The sequence below is a fragment of the Helianthus annuus genome, chromosome 15 (genome assembly GCF_002127325.2).
Source record: "Helianthus annuus cultivar XRQ/B chromosome 15, HanXRQr2.0-SUNRISE, whole genome shotgun sequence".
Lineage (NCBI taxonomy): Eukaryota > Viridiplantae > Streptophyta > Magnoliopsida > Asterales > Asteraceae > Helianthus > Helianthus annuus.
Window position 1 is genome coordinate 97401753 of NC_035447.2, and position 13405 is coordinate 97415157.

At 35.0% G+C, this 13405-nt stretch overlaps 1 long non-coding RNA gene across 1 annotated transcript; it reads right to left on the reverse strand.

Moving 5' to 3' along the window:
• Positions 1–390: 390 nt before the first annotated feature.
• Positions 391–2411, reverse strand: LOC110912121. The gene is made up of 3 exons (XR_002577705.2): positions 1920–2411; positions 1107–1171; positions 391–516 (listed from the first exon to the last, which is right to left on the reverse strand). It is a non-coding gene; the product is annotated as an uncharacterized LOC110912121 (long non-coding RNA).
• Positions 2412–13405: the final 10994 nt, after the last annotated feature.

Here is a 13405-nt window from a genome sequence, read left to right on the forward strand (position 1 = left end):
GAACTGTTTTGACCTATGGGTTGTTGTGTCAAACGGTGGTACAAGGCGCCAGTTTGGAGATTTGTGTAGAAGCTCCTATGAAGGTATCATCATAAAAGGATGGCCATGATACATTCTGTATTCATTGTGGGCAACGGCCATGATGTCCACGTCGCTTGAACAGCTTCTTCTTGTGTAATTGTTGACGAAGCCATTGTGTATGTTGTTGAAGTTGTTAATCTTGGTGCGCATTGCAGTCCACTTGCCCAAAAACAAAATGGGCGTATGATATTCACCACGACCCATTGCGGCGAAAAACTTGTCACGCCCCGACCCGCAGCGGAATGGTACGGGGCATGATAATTGCCCATGGCTCATGACATTATTAAGCTTTCATATATAAACATATCATGATTTAATGTCACACTTTTCATATAAGTTTCAAATATTCAAATAATACATCAACTTGTCCTTTTTAATTACTATGGCAAAGTTCCTACGTGATCCTGATCCAGTCCAGTCTTCAATCCTCTACACCTGTATCATGTGTAAAATAGTATTTTTGGGTCAGCTACAAGAGTTGGTGAGTAAACCATGGTCAAGTAAAATAGGTTTACCATTTTAAAATTTAGAAATAAAAGTAGTATGTTTTACCTTTTTAATTTCAAATACTAATTAAATATTAAACATGCAATCAATCATGTGGAAGTAATGCCCAAGTAGTATGAACATAAAATAGTAACTGAATAATGATTAAGACTAAGACCGACACCAAAACCAAAACCGACACCTTGCGTCCCACACCCATAAAGGGTGTGACTATGGTGATACCAATATCCCATAGTTAGGAGGAAAGGTCAGCCCAAGACTAATGGTGCGATACCGACATCTCCTGGTCATGAGGAAAGGTCAGCCGTGGATCCACTGAATTGACTATTGACTATGATGACCAACACAACAACAACAACAACAACAATAATAACTTCAACAAACAATCAACAACAACAAGTAATGCATATACGACATACAAGACTTTGCATGCTCGAATTTAGATAAAAACAATTGAACGAGACACATTGATACACCCCAAAAAGTTAATGACAAAAAGGGGAAGAGAGTTTACTCACAGTTTGCGAAGATTCGATCCTTTAATCGCTAAACCGCACGATTTGATTAACAATACGATAAAACCCTAAAATTAAATACAAAGTCCTAAATATATATAACATAAAATAATGAAAACAATCATAGGAAATTGGGTTCTCCTATTTGGGGACTTAAGATATAAAAGTGAATATTTAGAAAAATACCCTAAATCGGTATTTGTATTTTCTAAGTAAATAGATTTGTAAACTATAGTAATAATGAGAGTTCATACATAATATTTATCCATTAATAATCAAAATAATTCAAAATTAATAGGAACCAGTTTACAAGATTAAAAATTCTGATTTTATGATACATGTATTTTTATACAAAATAAATAGATTTATAAAATGCTTTAATTAATACATAAACTTTATACACCATTTAATAATTGCCAATAATTACAAATAGTTATACAAAAATTATTATAAAAATTTCTAGAACATATATATATTCTGAAATATCAGGAAAAATATTTAAAATAATTTAATCAACTTATTTTGTATATTTAAATGATTTAAACATAGTTTAAATCTTGCAATATTCATAATGAATCCAAATAAATTCTAAAAATTCCCAAAAGTTTAGCATAGAATTCTAATATGATGTATAACAATAGCATAGAATCAATTTCATCGAAAACATAACCTAAGATCAAAATCCCCAAATTTTAGAAATGAAGAACCCTAATTCCTATAAATTTCGATTCGTATAGATAACGACCTCTATCACATAAATTGTTAGAGGGGTTTTGTAGAGCTCAAACAATTAAGCAAGTTGGGCTTTGGAATCACCTGAAAAGGTTGAGAATTGAAGGAGATATCGTCTGCACAAGTTACAAGCCCTAGAATGTTCTTCGATTAAATTCGCGATGTAGAGGTGATGAAATGGAGAAATTTCAGTGGGGTTTTGCGTGGAATGAACGGAGAAATCTAGGGTATTAGTTTGGTAAACGAATTTGGCGATTTTAGTAAAAACCCATTTTATGTTCTTACAAGCTTTAAATGGCTTTTGATTGAGATTAAGGATGAGTTATGGTTATCATAAAGTTCGATTTAACGGTGCTATGATTCGTTTTCCTTGTAACCGAACTCAAGGGTAACAATTTGAAGTCAAAACATCGTGTAAAGATGAAGAGTTTTATGGTGGGAAGCTGGTTAGGTCGCGCAAGGAAGGGGAAAGGTTCCAGGCGGTTCTTTTCGGTTTTATAAGATTTGGTGCTGATTTATTCACAAATGTCAGAAGTGGCAGAGTGGTTGTGTTTCTTTATGTACATGAATAATTGACACCCTGTTAAAAATCTTTTCTATATCTAAAAGCAATCATAGTTTGATAATTTTGAATATCCAATATCCAAAATTTTCCAAAAAGAATATGCCACCAATATATGCTACCATTTGCTAGCTGTTGACCATTTTCAATATTACCTACCACTTTTAATAATAATATTGAAAAAAACAGAAAAGTAGCTAGAAGCCAAAAAGACCTCCGCCTTCTTCCATCTTCTTTTCTGCACCTCAGCCGCTCTCCGTCTTTCTCTCTCTAAAAATCTGCAAATTCCTTCTTTTTTCTTCAACAAACAAACAAACAAAGCTGGGCCCACCATTTGGATCATCCTGGACGTCGGTATGTCGACGGTGAAGACGGGGACGAGATAAAGACGGAGGGGGGCGGGATGGGATGACGCCGGCGACGGATGGCGGACGGGCTGAGGACGGTTCCATACCGTCTAGCCTAAAAACATTTCAGCTGTTGACTGTTTCAGTCCCTGCAGTTTGTAAAAGTCACTAACTGGTCTAACTTATATAATATAGCTTAGTTAATATATTTCTTACATAGAACTAACTAACTAACCAATTAATCTAGTTAACCTATTATAGAAAATAACTGAGTTAACCGAGTTGACTAACCTAGTTAGTTGATTTGTTTATTTTATAATTTCCATTAATTACAAAACAAAACCTTGTAACTTTGAGATTTTGACAATTTTCACCCCTTTTAAGTTTAAATCTTGTTTTAACTACCTTCTTTAACGTAGTTAGTTAATCCCTTTATAATTTTACAATGATCTAACCAGGTTTCGCTTATAAACTTCTATTAAATTCCGGTTTTAATCCCTTTAAGTTAAAAACTTGTTTTAACCACCAATTTTAACGTAGTTAATTATTTCCCTTATAACTATTAACCGAGTTAACTGTGTCTCGCTTATAAACCTCCACTTTTATTCCGGTTTTAATCCAGCGTGATACGTGGCGATTACTTAAATAATAAAAAAAATAAAAAAATATTAAAGGATCCGGTTTTGCAATCCGGGTCGGATTTCGAAGACCCGATTTTGACGGATGTTACAGTCTCCCCAACTTTTGGGAATTTCGTCCCGAAATTAGGAGAAGACTGCTCGTATAGGATGAAGTGTAGGGTCTTCCATAAACTTAAACGATATCGATTTGATTTGGTTATAGTATTAGGAACTCGAATCTTTGGATCGGAATGACCCTTAGAAAGGTCAGGTAACTAGTGCGAAACACCCGTTCTAATGTTACCGAGAATACGCTCAAACTATGCCATATCAAAAAGGTGTAGACTTATGGAGGCGGTAGCGTTCCCGGCAAGGGTTATATACCCAATTAAGGAATCGCTCTTAATTGCCGAAGATGCAGTAGTGAAAAGTGCTAACTGTTATGTACAAGATAGCCGGTTATAGGCTCTATGATCATTACAATCACAATCACGAAGCTCAAGATTGGCGTATCAAAGATGTATTGTAGCTAAAGAGAAAATCACGTCCCAAAGATGACTTGTAACACGAGAGAGTTTGCAACTGAGTCGTGAGGTATACATGTGATGCCCAACTGCAATCTGTGTCACAACTTGGGATTTTGAAAAGAAAAATTCTCATAAAATGCCACAATTTGAGTTGAATGAGCTAAATCATAGAATTTGAATTCCAATCACCAAACCAAACAACTAACTAAAACTCTCATGATTAGTTTAACGCTGCTTTTGAAAATTTGGCAGAGACATTTATATATACGAAGTACCAGCGGCGTATCCACCATGTCTCTATCAAATTTTCATCCACATCGTTATTCAAATCATGATTGACGACTCAGACACAACTTACATAGAACTTTTCTCAACCAATCTAACGAGGCTTTTGATAGTTTGATAAGAACACTTATATATAGGAAGTACCAGCGGCGTATCCACCATGTCCTTATCAAATTTCATTGGCTTCGTTAGCGGTTGTGATTTGTTCTATGCGACGACTCGACTCAACTTACTAATTAAATAACCACAACCAAACCACAAATAACCATTGTATGAGTCTCGAACCCAAAAAGGGTGCGACTAAATGGTGGCAGTACCTACATCCATAGTTATGGTGGAAGGGTCGGTCTATGAAAAAGTTAGACGATACCCACGTCACATAAACTACGGGGAAGGTACGCCGTGATGAGTGATGATATGAAACTGTAACAACATGAAATAGAAATAAAACATAACATAAATGTATATCATAGTGATACATAAAAACGTTCAAGTAAAGGATGAAAGCGATGATAAATAGTAACGTTGAAAACGTGACAATGACACAAGCTATCAACGGTACAGATTAAGAGTTGATAATTGTACCGATTGGCGTTAGTGTGAACGCCAAGGACACGAAGTGAGGGCAGCAAGTAAAGTCGTTAATGAGGGAAATCTAAAAGTGAAGTCAAATGGCGGAGAAGATGACGTAGCAACATTGATTTACACTCCCACCAGTCGGGCGATAATTGCGATTCGTACAAAAGTAGAAGGGTCCTAAGGTAACTTTAGGAAACCATAGTTTTGTTAACTTAACTCGCGTTCATTTCGTTTTGTTAACTATTTTTACACTTTACCAAGTGTAGCACATTGGTATTTTAAATTGTTCATGTACAAAAGCAACTTGGTTTATTTTAAAAAAAATATTTTCGTTATGTTCCAGGAAAATATTTTCGATCTAAAGTGGTAAATTTAACTCAAAATATTTTATTATTTTTTATAAAATCAAATTTTAAGTTCGAAAAAAAAAATTATCGTCACCATGTGCCCCAGACTTGAATTTGTCGAACTATAGGCACAGGTTACGGAAGTGATTAGGGTTGTGACATTCAAGTCGTAATGGACAACTTGTTAAAATTTTTAAACGTATTACCAAAAAATCACATCATTACATTTGTGTTCGAAATTTCAAAACATTCTTTATTTGATTTAATTAGTTCAAAAAAAACTCAAAACGTTTCATTCAAAGTAGACTCATTGCATAAAAACATTGTCGTGCTACTGACTGCATCCGGGTTGTCTTGGAACTGGATGAGTGCTCGTTCATGTGCCTTCTAGTTATCGTGGTTCTCTGGACTGGCTTGAACGACTCGATTGTAAGGAACGAGTTGGGTGTCATACGGTATGGTCGATTGATCCATCGATGGAGTGTCTGGTTAGACATACGATTGGATCATAAGGTTGGTGTTTAGTTTTCTCAAATGGGGGAGTCACAGATTTGTGAAATCATGAAATTTAGGGAAAATCCCATAATTCAAAAATACAAATCACATGAAATATTATGGAGTATCAAAGGGTAGCAAAAGTCGAACCCTTCGATAAGGTACAACAGATAGAGTGATTTGTTTTAACATCATTAGAATCTCGTGGAATATTATAGATTTATTCCGATGGTTTATATACGAAACGATATAATAACCACATGGAATATGATAAATAATAAAACTTATGATAAAATATTATTTCATCATAAAATATTGAAAATCATAGGTTTGGCACATCATAGGGTTCAGTATGACTTCCGTGTGTCACTTTCGTAATTACGTGTGCACCCGCAATTACCGAGCTTTCGCATGGTCCTCATATGTCTACCCCTTGACGTACAACTTAACCCGAAGAAAATCGTGAATAAATAAATGACTCGAGTTTTGGGGTGTTGAAAAATGATGTTTAGGATAGTATCCATGAATTAACATGGACACGTTTGAGATATCAAAGTGTTGTTAGTTCACGTGACGTTTGGTGCGACATGCTTTGGCCTAATAGGTATCAGTACTCTCATCGATAGTCCCCAGGTAGGCAAACTAGTCCATTAATTGGATTTATACGAATGCCAGCCTAGACAGGACGTCCCGACTACCGGTACGTAACCCTTCCAGTTACTACATGTCCGTCACAAGAACTCACTTTGACGAGATTGAAAAATTGCAATGAAATTTGAAATATCAAAATGAAATAGAAATAGAACCAAGTATAATTGACATGAATTGAATGTTGAATTGACTTAGACTTTGTATGAATAGAGATATAAATGGAGTAATTAGGAACTTAATGTTTATATTGTACTAGGTTATCACCCGGGACTGCTTCCCGGGTTGGAGAAAATTATTTAGATAAACATTAAGTGTGTAAATAAAATAAAATACAAACAAAGTGCCATGTTACATAAATTAGTGACAAGTGGAAATATAATTTAAAGATAGTCGAGTCCCTTTGTAGATCAAATCCTTCAAGTTGCCAAAACCTTTTTTTGAGTAAATCGAGTCTCTTTTACAAAAAAGAACCAAAAAAGTATAAAAATAGTCTTTTAATATACAATTAACACCAACCAAAAGCCATGACTACAATAAGACAACACAAAACAATACTTTTTTTTTCTAATAATGAGGTTCAGCTATTTATTATAAAATCCACCAAAAATTGAGCATTGTATGGTCCCCTTTACAATGGCACCAACAATGCAGAACCACTACAACCAACAACCTACAGTGATAAGTTATATGTTTATCTAAATGATTACTTCCTCATTCTATTATCCTCCTAGAATCCCAGCAAAAATTACTATCCTCCAGGATCATACTTATTAATTCCATTATAATATCCTTTTTAAACCTCATTATAATAGCATTCCAAACGTTTTTTAGCCTATAACATTAATAAAGAAAAGGCCATAACCAGAGCCTCGAACTCTTGACCAAAATATGCTTTGTAGATTCAATATTTTCATCACACTTTACAAGAGTATAGCACAAAATGACATTCCTCCTTGCAAGTGCCTTCGCAGTTAGAACCTGACCCAAAAGCAAACGCCAAACCCAAAAGTTTACCTTCCCTAGTGTTGGTATAGGCCGCTTCAACACTCACTCAACACACAATTATGTAATATGTATACATAAATATGAAGATGAACAAAGCTTCTGTATTGAATGAAAATAGGGTATATACGAAAAGAAAAATTACAACTAATATATAATAAACAAAGTAAATAAAACACATGCTAGTTAAACTATCAGCTCCTATTTTTCTGGCATTCCACGTTCATCTCATCTCAACGTTTATTTTCCATGAAGCTCGGTCAAACCTATCTAAGTCTTCATTCACCACAATCTCTCAAACCCACGATTACATGAGGTATTTGCTGGCCCATTAGTCTACTGACCCGTGACCTATGACCTATTAATCATTACAGCTGACCTGTGACCCATTTGCTATTTGGTGACCCATTTAAATAAAACCGGTAACCGACTCCACCCGTACACAACCCGTAACATCAGGCTTAACCCAAAACCCATGGTCCGCTTGTTCCACGTATAATTAATGCCCAGATCTGAAAAAAATTACCCGTGGGATGCAATCCCGCAAACTTCGAACAAAAAAAGTGTTTGGACGTCTCTAGGCTCCGGTCTCACTTGTTCTCCCCCAACCCAGCTGTGAAAGATAAAAGGGTTGATTGCAGGTTAGCCAACTCATTACACTTACATGTACCAGCTGGTAGTCGAGCCCAATGGAAGTTTAGCCTAACTATCCCATTTTATAAAAAAATAAAAATGATGGGTAGGATTTGGAAGTTGTACTTCATGCTAACAATCATGCACCCTCCAATTGTGAGGAGTTTCCCATACAACTCAAGAGTTAAAAAAATATAATAAGGTAGGATCGGATCCTGCAGTCCATTCCCATACAACTCAAGAGTTAAAAAATTTAATAATAATAAGGAAAAAAATGTTTGGCCTAGTATAACAATATGGTAACATGATCGTCTCGTTTCGACCGGCCATGCAACTGGCCCTTTCGCTCATTTCGATATAATAGATATAGTTATTATTACTTTTATTTATTTGTTTTTTTAAAAACAACCCGTTTTGACCATATCCAATTCAACAAACCCGTTTCTTACACAAACCAAAATGATCTTTTATAAAAACAACCCACCCTTGACCAGTACCGATAACTGTTTCGACCCGCCATGACCCGTACCCATACCAATTTTGACCTGAACATACCAAAAATACTTTTCTTGCATCCATTGGCTAAAGGGATTAAAGACCTACCAAAAAACAAAAATTAAAAGTTATGTGATAAATTAAATCTCACCACCACAAGACTGAAAATACATAATACTTATGCAGATTCATCGATGTGAAAGTGGATTAACCAAATAATACTATTTGGCGCAAAAGAATTACCAAATCCACCTTACCCTGTTCATTCTTCTTGATCCAATGAGGCAACAATGTCGTCTTCAACGCAAACCTGCTCATTTAGATGTAAGATTATATGTTTATCAATTTCATTATGAGATGGAAATTCAGTTTTTTCTCAAACAAACAAAGATTAAAAATAAGAAAAATGAATTCATGTCATTAAGCAATTAACACAAACAAAATTGAATCTGACAGATGGATACCTGACTTCTAGTTCAAACTCCATCCGGTAGGTTTTGGATAACCAAGTAGAAAAGGAGACATGATGAATTCTCTGAATACAGGTTGTTCCTTAACAAAGATTGGTGAGTACTAACAAAGGCATGAGGAAGTCACTCTATCATCAATCAAAATTATAGAGTTGTAACCGTGAACCTAATAAAATAATCAATTAGCAATATCCAAGTGAAATTTAAATCAAGTTAATAATACCCAATGTAAAATCAAGATAAAATAAGCGATACGGAAGTGAAAATGAGATTAAATTAGCAATGCCCAATATGAAATTAAGATGACACTATAGAGATTTAGTGATATTGAATCATCACCACACATTGCCCATCACCGGTGTCCCAAATACCCTGCAAACAAAAACATAAAAATTAAAATCATAAGAAACCCAAGTTAAATCAATACCAGATCGTGACAAAAGAAAGCTTGAATGAAGGCTTGAGATCGGGATTGAAGATAGCATTCAATTGTTCATCTGAGTCACTGACACTATCCAGTTCCACCACAAATCAGTTAGAAAGTTCAGAATACAGATTGAATTCACAGCCATGAGTAGAGAGATTTTGGAAAAACAAAATAAAAATCAACAGGCACTATCGACTCTGATGAATACATCGACGCTATCACTGGTTCATGGTGGAACCCTAGCCACTGAATGAAGGATCAGACGTGCCTGCAAATCACGGTTGCTTCAGTGGTAGAAACATCAATGTTTGGTGGATTTTATATAATCAACATGAAAAAGCAAAAGAACAAAATGCTGAAAGTTTAGTTGAAATCAATGTTGATTAACGGAGCCAAAAACATACCTTAAAGATAATCGTAGAGCACAAAAGCATAATCTCTAATGTGGCGGCGTCGATTATCGGAACCAAAACACACCTTGAAGAGAATGGTGTCGATAGAAAATTAGGGTTCGAAAGAGTATGGTTATAAATCGTGAAAAATGAGCAATAATAAAGGTGTACCTGATGGTTGAATCGATTCGATTGCAGAGGTTGATGGATTACAGAGCTTGAAGGAGAAGAAGGATGAACAAATGGAAATCTAGGGTTTTGTTAAAGAAGCGTACGTGAGAAGAGAAGAGTACAGGAACGGGTCATAAAAACATAATACGGATCCCGTGTCAACCCATCCAATTTCCCGCCAAAACCATATCTAAGAAGCCCTAATATTGTGACACGTGTCTCATATTTTTTTCATTTATTATATATAATAATAGATAGTGTGTGAAGTGTAGCATTGAAATAATAAACTATAGCATAGAATTAAATCACGTATTATCATGCAAGGCACATAACATATAGAATATAACATTTAAGAGTGCTCACATATATTTGTGTGTGACATTAGAAATTTAAATCATGGGCACTTTAAATATTTTTTTTAGCAAAGACAATCAAACAATTGAGCACATAAGGTACCTAAGGTACCTAATCAACTATAGACTAAGTCTAAGGGTCTAATAACCTATCTTAATTCCCTATAGTCATTGGCTCTGATACCAATCTGTCACACCCCGACCCGCAGCGGAATGTTACGGGGCATGATGATTGCCCATAGCTCATGACACTATTAAGCTTTCATATATAAACATATCATGATTTAATATCACACTTTTCATATAAGTTTCAAATATTCAAATAATACATCAATTTGTCCTTTTTAATTACTAAGGCAAAGTTCCTACGTGATCCTGATCCAGTCCAGTCTTCAATCCTCTACACCTGTATCATGTGTAAAATAGTATTTTTGGGCCAGCTACAAGAGTTGGCGAGTAAACCATGGTTAAGTAAAATAGGTTTACCATTTTAAAATTTAGAAATAAAAGTAATATGTGGACGATCATATCACCAATAAGTTGATTAATAGGACACCTTTTAGCAGAAAATTTCCAAGAGTTGCGATGTTTCCAAACGAGCCGAATCAATGTGTATATTACGAGATACGGTTTTCCGCTCCAAGGATGAACCAGCAAATTTCATGGCCAGCTCCAACAGTTCTAGCACTGTAGAGCGGCAGGAGACATTGACAGTTTGAGACTTTAACCCACATAGACTTAGCCATTGTGCATTATTCTTCTTTTACTTTATGGCACACCCGGGTTAGGTTATTAGAAAACCATTAAAAACTTGAAACATGAAAAAAACTAATGTGAACTAACTAAACTTTTTTATATTTACTTTTCACTTCCTTTAATTATAAGGATAGTATTGTAGACATAAAAAAATATGTGTAGGTTGACGAGCTATATATGTATAGCTTGCAAATGTACAAATATATAGTATACGTAGTTTGTCGATCTACATATAATTTTTTCTAGTAATTCATGAAAACATATATTTTTCTTTACGCAAAAATAATATATTTTCTTCTTGTCAAAAATATTATATATTTTTGTAACACTTGTAGAAATCCTATTTTCGTTCTCTTGGTTTCCAAAATACCGTTTATCAAAATATACTTATGAATTTAATTTCGGAATATTTTTTAGTTCACATTCCTTGTTCGGTTTGTCCAATTTTTGTGTATAAATTATATATTTATTTTCTTGGAATTTTGGTAATATTTTGTATTATAATTTTTTTTGGTACTTTGGTGAGTTATATTATTTCAAGTCCTAAAATAATATAACTAATACACATAATATACAGGTAATCACACAAATTGTGACATCTAAATATATTCTCCTAAATACATATTTAGTCACTTTTATTTATTAAAACAACCTCCAAAATTTTATAATTTTTGTAACAAAAATTATGGCTAATTTTATATGAAAACCATAGTTAAAATACACTTGTAAACACTTGTTTAAAAATATTTTTCTGAGTGTTTAAATTCTAGAAAAATTTTGCCATAGTTTCCCTTTAAAAATGGAGGTTTCCATGCTTTCAAAGCATATCATTTTCTTTTAAAAATCATCACAAATCAACAACAAATCAAACAATACTTACCATAAGCCAAAATCATGCCATTTACACTACTTCATGAACTTGAAAATTTATAAAAATTTGTAGTAACTTAGTATGGTGTTAAGTATGTCACACCCTGGCTTTTGCGGAAGCGTGGGTTTATTTGGTAACAAGGCACTTAGTTAGGGTCCTAAGTGGTAGAAGCTAGTGTTAAGGTGAGTAAGCACAATCATGATTTCACAATTCCTAGGTAGTTACATGGGGATATGTAAGATTTATAAAAATCTTGAAATGGGGGTCCCATGGGGACGGTTACACACAAGGGGGGGGGGGTAATTGTAATTTACATGGGCAATTGGTAATTAGTAAGGTTCAAGATGTAAAATCTAGTGTGTAGTATGTACCATGTAATAAGTAGTGTGTTTAAGTGTTCGGGGACCATGACTAGCTCAGAAAAAGTGAAATAATGTCTTTGATAATATTTTAGTGTTCCGGGTAATGTTCGTTTATTCGTTGGGTACCATTCCATTAAAGTGCTAAGTGATATTGTAAAGTGTCCTTTATGTAACTTTTAGTGACCCCTTTCAATTCCCGACACTTGGGAAAGCATACAGGATCATTTTGCCATATTTTTGCAAGTGACTAGCATGTTTAAATGCTGAGTTTTGTTTTAAATGCAGAATTCTGCATTTAAAGTGTGTTTTAGGCACTTCCCGACACTTTAACTATCACCTAGTGACGCAGTTTTATGGTCCTCACTTCCCTACACTCCCTACTAGTGTAGTATCCTGTCTCTGGCTCATAATGGCCTCAAAAACATTATCTGTCTATGTGCTGGCGTTGTCAGCATGTTTTCTGGGTTACTCGCTCACTGTGCTAACTGTGCTTTGTGCATCAAACTTGTCATTAAAGTTTGTGTGTAATATATGAAGTGACAGTATGAAATGTGATGCATATGTATGTATGTAACAGAAATTAGAAAGCAGTTTAAATTGTCAGTTGTAATCAAGCACAGTCATTAAGCACATAATTAGGATTAATTAATCGTACAGTACCTGTAATTGTGAGGGTTGTCACATTCTCCACCCGTTAAGAAAATTTCGTCCTGAAATTTAGGTTCTGCTTCTAGTTGCAGGGGTCTTGGGGAATAAATGTGGGTACTTCTCTTTCATACGATCCTCACGTTCCCACGTGAATTCTGGTCCATGTCGTGCATTCCATCGAACTTTGACGAGTTTGACACTACTCCGGCGTGTTTTGTTAACTTTCCAATCCGTAACCTCAACGGGTTCTTCAGTAAAGTGGAGCGTGTCGTCGATATGAACTTCGTCGGCAGGAATGACCACTGTCTCTAGCGTTGGACTCTTTTTCAGATTTGATACATGGAATGTATCATGAACACCATTAAGTTCAGCAGGTAAGTCCAATTTGTATGCTACAAGCCCAATCCTTTGCAGGATTCTGAATGGGCCAATGTAACGTGGATTCAACTTCCCACACTTCCCAAAGCGTGCCACACCCTTCCAGGGTGAAACCTTCAATAAAACCATATCTGCCACCTCAAATTCCAGAGGTTTCCTTCTTAGGTCCGCATAACTCTTTTGTCGGTCACGAGCCGCT